Below are 8,990 nucleotides of genomic sequence, written 5' to 3' on the forward strand. Positions count from 1 at the left end.
ACCTGATCATCTTGCATCTACCCCAGTGCTTGGCACAGAGTAAAAGCCCTTAACAAATGCCACAATAATTGTTGTTAAGGCGAGCTTGTGGGTTGATGAACTCTGTGGGGAGTAGCAGGTGAGTAGGTGATCTGTAAGCAGGAAAGTATTGGTTGGGAGTGTCTGCTTAAGGGAGTTGAGTAACCATGGGCCCTTCCATCAGACCCGGCCAGCAGCTCCACCAAAATGAATCTGCCAGGGATGGAGAACCATGAGGTCCTTACGTGTTAGAGTAGAAGCAGTGTGGTCTAGTGGATAAAGCCCAGGCCTGAGAGCCAAGGGACCTTGGTCCTAAACCCAACTCTGCTACTCACCCCCTGTGTGACCTTGGGCAAGTCACTTCACTTCTCCGGGCCTCAGTTTCCTCAACTGCAAAATGGGGATTCAATACCTGTCCTCCCTCCTACTTAGACTGTGAACCCCACCTGGGGGCAGGGACTGTCTTGTCTTATGCTGTCGAGCTGTTTCAGCCCCACGGCAACACCCCGGACACATCTCTCCCAGAACGCCCCGCTCTCCATCTGCAATCGTTCTGGTAGTGGATCCATAGAGTTTTCTTGGGAAAAATCGGGAAGTGGTTTACCATTGCGACCTTCCGTGCAGTAAACTCGAGTCTCCGCCTTCGACTCTCTCCCATGCCGCTGCTGCCCAGAATGGTGAGTTTTGACTTGTAGCAGATTGTCTACCACTTGCTAGCAACTGCCCAAGCTAGGAATGGAATGGGTAGGCCTCTGCTTGACTCTCCCTCTGGTAACCGAGACTGGTAGAGTACTGGAAACTCTCCAGATGTGACCCTGAGAGGGTGCAGGGACTGAATCTGATCAGATCAACTTGTATCTACTCCAGTGCTTTAGAATAGTGCTTGACATCTAGTATGCGCTTAACAAATACCATAAAATTAAAATACAGGGCCCATCGCTTAGTACAGTGTCTTTTACATAGTAAGCACTTAATAAATACCATTAAAAAAAAAAAAGGTAAAGGAGCCCTGGAAAGGCTAACCGGCTTGACCCAAGCTGTTCAGTCATCTAGGTAAGGCAATTCCAAATCGTCCCTCATATCTTCACTTGTCTACCAACTCCGTTGTATCGTACTCTCCCAAGCACTCAGTACACTGCTCTGCACCCAGAAAGCACTCAGTAAATATCAATTGATTGATTGATATCTCCTCCTACGGTTTGATCTCGCTCACAACACTGGGAAGTTCTTCCTTATATCTGACCAGAGTCCTTCCTACTGCAATCTTACCCACACCCTTCTCCTGTCTTGTTAGGGGTTTATCCCCTCAAGTTAGCCTCTCTGAACCCAAGTCTCCTCAAACTCTTGAGAAGCGGGTGTGAAATACACCCTTCTCTGCCTCACCCTCCCCAGTGAGCATTTCTCTGGGCCCAAAGCCCAAATGCTGTGGCTAGGGTTGGCTGATAAGGAAATTAGCTGGGAGGCCTGCTGATAAGGGAACCTCCCCTGCTGGGAATCAGAGCCTCCTCTAATGGTAGTCCAATCCCTTCTTCATCTTGGAGGAAACCAGAGGAGGGAAGTGGGAGGGGAGGGAAAAGAGGAGGGAAAGAGGTGGGATTTCAGCTCCCAAGCCGCCTCTGCGGCCTTGGGTTTCCAGGACGAGGAGTCAAACTCTGCCAACAACCTTGCCTCCCTCAACGGACACGCCAAGCCAGGACAGATGCGGCCCCTAATCTGTTGCCAGGGATGGACTTCTTGTGCCGCCTTTCTGCCCACCCGGCTTACAGGTGACCATCGAGACGGGCTGTTACAGCTGCCCCGAGAATAGACCCCCAGACCTTCTCAAACACCCCTCATCCTCTATATCATCATCACGATACTGATAATAATAATTATTCTGGTATTTAATTATTATTATTATTATGGTATTCATTAAGCACTTACTACGTGCCAGGCACTGCACTAAGTACTGGAGTGGAGACAAGCAAATTGGGCTGGACACAGTCCCTGTTCCCGTGGAGTTCACTGTCTCAATCCCCATTTTATAAATGAGGGAACTGAGGCCCAGAGAAGTGAAGTGACTTGCCCAAGCTCACACAAAAGATGTGACAGAGCTGGGATTAGAACCCATGACTTTCTGACTCCTAGGCCCTTGCTTATTCATCGTAGTCAGGGAAATGTATCTGCTAAATTCTGTTGTACTGTGCTCTGCAAACAGCTCTCAATAAATATGTCTGATGGATTGATTGTTAAACACTTACTATGTGTCAAGCACTGTTTTAAGCGCTGGGGAAGATGCAAGTTCACAGGCACTGTACTTGTCCAAGAGGGCTCACAGTCTTAGTAGGAGGGAGAATAGGAATCATAGACTGTGAGCCTGTCACTGGGTAGGGATTGTCTTTGTCTGTTGCTGAATTGTACTTTCCAAAAGCTTAGAATGGTTCTCTGCAAACAGTAAGCACTCAATAAATACGATTGAATGAATGAATGAATTGAATCCTCATTTTACAGATGAGAAAACTGAGGCACAGAGTAGTTAAGGGGCTTGCCTGGAGTTACACAGCAGGCGACTGGCAGAGCTGGAATTAGAACCCAGGTCCTCTGACTTCCAAGCCTGGACTCTTTCCTCTAGACCATGCGTCATCCCCTTTCCTTCTTTACCCAACTGGAAGAGGTGACAACGAATGGGTCATTTGTTTTCCCAGAATCCCCTAAGAGCTTCTACGGAGGTCTCTGATTCTTTGCCAATCTGTCCTGGAATGTCTCTGCTATGCCAGCGTGGACCATTAATCTTGTCCCTCCTCCCCCAGGTCTGGCAATGTGCCCCACTTAGCCTGAGATCCAGCCCGATTCTCCAAACTGCTCCACTCATCCTCACCTCTTCACACCTCTCATTCGGCCTCTGCTATTGCCCCTGGGAGCCCCTAACTTGGGTTGCCTCACTAGATTAAGGCTGAAGGTTGGGGTCAGGTGAGGGTCAGGCTCACGAGAAGCACTGTTGCCTAATGGAAAGAGCAGCCCTGGCCTGGGAGTCAGGAGACTCTGCGTTTGCCTGCTCTGTGATCTTTGGCAGTTCACTTCACTTTTGTGTGCCTCAGTTGCCTCAAATGGGTATATGCTACTTGCTCTCCTTATTCAGCCCCACAGCACTTAGGTGCATGTCTGCAATTTATTTATTTATATTACTGTCTGTTTCCCCCTCTAGACTGTAAGCTCAGTGTGGGGAGGGAATGTGTCTGTTGAAATGTATATTATATTCAAGAGAAGCAGCGTGGCTTAGTGGCAAGAGCCCGGGCTTGAGAGTGAGAGGTCATGAGTTCTAATCTCAGCTCTGCCACTTGTCAGTTGTATGAGCTTAGGCAAGTCACTTAACTTCTCTGTGCCTCAGTGACCTCATCTGTAAACCGGAGATTAAGACTGTAAGCCCCACGTGGGACAACCTGATTACTTTGTATCCACCCCGGGGTTTAGAACAGTGCTTGGCACATAGTAAGTGCTTAACATGCCATCATATTTATTCCTCCAAGTACTTAGGACATTACACTGCACATAGTAAGCTCTCAATAAATACCACTGATTGATTGATGATTACCAAGCTTAGACCCGTGTCTGACCTGCTTCTATTTACCCAATGCTTTCTGCTACGCAGGGAACATAATAAGTGCTTGAACAGCACAATTATCATTGTTTTGGTGTTGCAGTGGATGAATAAATGTCACTGCAGTGACAGGTGGCACAACATCGCTCCTCCTGTCCTCCTGCTCCCTTCTGCCTCTTCCATCTCCCCACCAACCCATCCTCGGATTGCTTCCTCCTGCCTCAGTCCCAAGCCTGCACCACTCTGTCCTGAGAGGAAGACGGTGGGCCAAAAGAGATGATCACCTCTGCACCGTCAGAAGGAATTGTTGGGGCGAGCAGTAGACTCCCCCATGCCCACAGAGCCTTCCAATAGTGCAGCTCACCCAACCTCACCTGCAGGCACCAGCATGCCCCATTGGCAAGTGCCCGGGCCTGCCTGGGAATCAGAAGACTCGAGTTTTAATCCTGGCCCCTCCACTTGCCTGCTGTGCGACTTTGTTCCAGTCACTTCACTTCTCTGTCCTTCAGTTTCCACCTCAGTAAAGGGAGGAATTCAATACCTGTTCTCCCTCCCCCTCAGGTGGCGAACAGATGGCGAGTCTATGGAATAAGGCTTAGCAAAATGCTTGGTGCCCAGTAAATACTTCATTAATATCACTGTTGTTATCTGCAGTAAAGTTTCTGCTCAGGCTGGAAAAATAGGTTTTTGTGTGCTGGTTAAACAAGGAAAAGATACCTATCTCATCTATCTCACTGCCCACCCTTCACCCACATCCTTCCTCTGGACTGGAACTCCCTCCCCCTTCATATCCTACAGACCATCACCCTCACCCCTTCAAACCCTTATTAAAATCACATCTCCAAGAGACCTTCCCCGAATAAGCCTGCATTTCCTCCTCTCCCTCTCCCTCCTGCGTCATCCCTGCACTCAGATCTGTACCCTTTATTCACCTCACCCTCAACCCTCCAGCACTTATGTTCATATCCGTAATTTATTTTAATGTCCATCTCCCCCTCTGGACTGGAAGTTCCTTGTGGGCAGGGAATGAGTCAACCAACTCTGTTACAGTGTACTCTCCGAGCACTTATAATAGTACTCTGCACATAGTTAGCGCTCGAATACTATTGATTGACTGATTCATGTAAGTCTCCCTCTAGCCTTCACTCCCAGATAAACCCTTGGAGAGCTGCCTGCCTTCTGCAATTAAGAAAATCAAGGTATTGTTCCCTTTCTCAGAACCAGGGTAAGTGGAGCCTTACAGGACAAATGTACTAGGAAAAAAAGACAATTAAAAGCTCCTTTCCTTTCCTCACCAGAGTAGAGTTCCCACTCTAATAATAATGATGATGCTAATGTTATTAATCAATCAATTAATGGTATTTATTGAACACTTACTCTGTGCAGAACCCTGTACTAATCACTTGGGAAAATACACCAGATTTGGTAGACGCTGATCTTTTTACAAGAAGCTTACAGTACTAAGCCCTTACTACTCAATCAGTTGTATTTATTGAGCACTTACTGTGTGCAGAGCACTGTACCAAGTGCTAGGGAAAGTATAATACAGCAGAATTGATAAACACTTTCCCTGCCCACAAAGAGCTTACAGACTAGAGAGGGAGATGGCTATTAATATAAATAAATTACAGATATGTACATAAATTCTGAGAGAGGAATTTTCCCCATTTGATGGAATGAGGACACTGAAACATGGAGAAGTGAAGTGACTTGCCCAAGGTCACCCAGCAGGAAAGGGGTGGAACTGGATTAGAAACCCAGTCTCCTGATTCCCCGGACCAGGTGCTTTCCACTAGGCCACACTGCCTCCCAGGCCTTCTCACTGCCTCCCCAGAGGAAGACTGATTCCCATCCACTTCTTGACTGACTCCCAGGCTGATTCCCGGAGAACCATCCTCAGGCTAGGGAGGTTTCAGGATCCCATGGGACCGGGCTTCCAGTCCGGGCTGGACGGGGCTGGGCTGTGCCAGATGACCACAGGAAAACCAGATTGAAGACGAGCAGCCACCAGCAATGGGAACCAGACGGGAACCGTGATGGCAACAGAGTGGACTGGCGGACATATGGCAGGAAATTGGCCTTGCTCCCGACCCCGAGCAGACGTCATTCCCCGCATCCCACTCAGCTCCCACCTCCTTCCCGTCCCTGGATCCTGCCAAGCTTCCTCGGCATCCCCCAGCCCCCGCTGGCAGGCCACAAAAGATGGGGACGAGATAGGATTTTTCTCAATTGCTTCCCCGTCACTTTTCCAGAGGGAGTGTCACTTCCCATTAGGGAAAACAACTAGGTGAGGTCGGGGCCACCTGGGACTGGGAAAGAGTCCCAGAACTGGCTGGAACAATGGCCTCAGTGGGAGATCTAGTACACTGAGCCGGATATAATCCAGCCCTTTTGTCTCTGGGACACAAAGAACCACCAGAGACAGTTGGGAAGCGGGGGTCTCTAGCCACAAAAGGTGCTTACCCATCCCCTTTCCTTAGGCAGCATTCCGCAGAATCAGAAGATCACCTAGGAGTTCCCCATTTTGCAGATGGGGCAAACTGAGGCCTCTGCCAGAACAAGTAGGGGGACCGTCTCCTGTTCCACCAATCCCTTTAGATCATGAACCACCTCCCTACCCCAAACAAAAGTGTTTGTGTGTGTGTCCTATTAATTCATGTATACACATGCAAATGGGAGTGAAAACGGGTTAATCCTTTCCCTAAGAGTGGAAGGGGGTTTTGCTTGTTGTGTCATTCTCGGGGTGGGCAACATGGATTCCCGTTAGAATGGAAACTTTGTGAGGTTAGGGACTGTCCTCTTACAACTTAAACATATGAGGGCTCCTGTGGAGTCCCAATAAGAGTCAGTTATTATTGAGGTGGGCACAAAGGGGCTATTTGCTGGATGGCACCATCTCCAGGGTTTTTTAGGGCCAATGACACGGACAGATTCTAAGTCAGGAAGCATCTGACTGGTGCCCTAGGACCTTCTCTTGCCCTGACCAAATGGTGGGACTAGGGAGTCAGCCTGACATCTCTAAGGTCTCCCCAGATGTTCTGTCTGAGATCGGGCACTGGTCACTGCACCAGTTTACCCAGTTACCAGCCACCTAACCAATGGCACCTGTCCCATGGTGGAATCTGTTCACATCTCAATCAGTGGTATTTATTGATCACCCACAGTGTGAAGAACACTGTACTAAGTGATTTGAAGAGCATGATAGAATTAGTAGATGTGATCCCTGACCTCAGTGAAGGAACTGAATAAGATTCCAGGAAAATGACAATTCCTGATCTGGTCTGCCCCAGGGAGCTTCTTGCAAAGGGGGTTCCCAGCAAGTCAGCAAGTGACTCATTTACACTTACAGCCCAAACAGGGGACTGGAGAGCACAGATTAGCCTTTCGCTCCTGAGAAGTGGAAGTTGGAGGAGTGAGCCAGGTGATGGCAGAACCAGAGGCCTTATGAAGAGTCTAATCGGTCCTCAGGAGAGAGCTCTCCCCCTATTAAAAGATGAAGAGACATTCTCTAATTTCCTCTAAGTACTCCCAAGCATCTAGTAATAATAATAATAATAATATCTCATTTTCTATAGCATGTTTTTCCATTAAGCTTTCAGCATCGATCATCTCATTTTTATCCTCACCGAGGCCTAGTGGAAAGAGCCTGGGTCTCGGAATCAGAGAACTTGAGTTCTAATTCCAGCTCTGCCACTTTCCTGCTGAGTGACCTTGGGCAAGTCACTTCCCTTCTCTGGGCCTTAGTTACTGCATGTGTAAAATAGGGATTAAGACTGAGCCCTGTGTGTCAGGGACTGTGTCCAACCTGACTAGCTTGTATCTCTCCCAGTGCTTAGTACAGTGCCTGGCACATAGTAAACACTTTAAAATGCCATTTAAAAAACCTCCAAAAAACACATCATTGTAAGATAGGGAGAGGTTTGTATTATTACCCTCATTTTACAGATGAGACAACTGAGGCCCAAAGCAGTTAAGTGACAAACAGTTAAGTGACTATGAGAAGCAGCATGGCTCAGTGGAAAGAGCCTGGGCTTCGGAGTCAGAGGTCATGGGTTCGACTCCCAGCTTTGCCACCTGTCAGCTGTGTGACAGTGGGCGAGTCACTTAACTTCTCTGTGCCTCAGTTACCTCATCTGTAAAATGGGGATTAACTGTGAGCCTCACGTGGGACAACCTGATTACCCTGTATCTCCCCCAGTGCTTAGAACAGTGCTCTGCACATAGTAAGCGTTTAAATACCAACATTATTATTATTATTGTTATATCCATAGCAGGCTGGGGGCAGAGCTGAGATTAGACCTTGGGTCTCCTGATTCCCAACCTCAATCGATCAATTAATCAATTGTATTTACTGAGCCCTTACTGTGTGCAGAGCAACTGTACTGAGTGGGAGGGTACAACATAGCAATGTACCTGATACATTCCCTGTTCACAATGAGCTTACAGTCTAGAGGGACAGGAGACATTGATATAAATAAATTACAAATATGTACATAAGTGCTGTGGGGCTGAGGCAGAGAAGTGGGAATAAAGGGAGCAAATCAGAGTGACATAGAAGGGAGTTGGAGAAAAGGAAATGAGGGCTTAGAGAAAGAGATGTGCCTTCAATAAGGCTCTTTCCATGCTCTTTCCACTAGGCAGTAATTTGTGCACATTCACCAGAGCTCTCTCCGGTTTCCAGAAAAGCCAGTCCCCCCAGGGGAAAGATGGGGTGGCAGGAAGCAGGAAGGAGGAAGTGGGTCTAGGTGGGAAGGAGGATTTGTGCCAAGGCTTGGACCAGGGTGTGTGGAAGACGAAGATAAATGGATAAAGTGACTTTATTTTCCTAAGAAAGAACGTTTTAGAGAGGGACAGGAAGTGGAATCTGAGCCGAGATCGTTAGACTGTAAGCCCCTCGAGGGTAGGAACAGTGTCTACTCACTCTACTGTATTGTACTCTCCCAAGGGTTTAGTACAGTGCTCTGCACCCAGTAAGCGCTCAATAAATACCACTGACTGATTGACACCAAAACATCCTGCCTATGATCACACTCCTAGGTGGTGAGGAAGGGGTTACCAGGCAAGACCTCTAGAACCTGAGCTCTGATTTCTGACTTCCTGGGGCACTGAATAGGTATCTCCTTCCACCAGGAGATCAACCGAGGCGGCCTTCTGAGCAGGAAGGAGTTAATCACACTCCTGAAATGCTTTCCCAGTCTCGAATTAAAGTTGCCAAAAGACCATAATACAACCCTATTATTATCTGCTCTCCAGGGCCAACCCCCAAGGACAATGGAACACTCTGAAAGGCAGGAAACCGTGGAGGAGAATGTCTCACTGCAGCTCAGCGCTGGCGGTCAACACAGACTTGCTACATAACCCTTTCCACCACCTCTCACAACAGTCTTGGACATGG

General features: G+C 48.1%; 1 non-coding gene across 1 annotated transcript; it reads right to left on the bottom strand.

Moving 5' to 3' along the window:
- Positions 1–705: 705 nt before the first annotated feature.
- LOC114812332 lies at positions 706–843 on the bottom strand. Its single transcript, XR_003759988.1, has one exon. It is a non-coding gene; the product is annotated as a small nucleolar RNA SNORA7 (small nucleolar RNA).
- Between the last annotated feature and the right edge of the window lie 8,147 nt (positions 844–8,990).

The sequence above is a fragment of the Ornithorhynchus anatinus genome, chromosome 5 (genome assembly GCF_004115215.2).
Source record: "Ornithorhynchus anatinus isolate Pmale09 chromosome 5, mOrnAna1.pri.v4, whole genome shotgun sequence".
Taxonomy (NCBI): Eukaryota; Metazoa; Chordata; class Mammalia; order Monotremata; family Ornithorhynchidae; genus Ornithorhynchus; species Ornithorhynchus anatinus.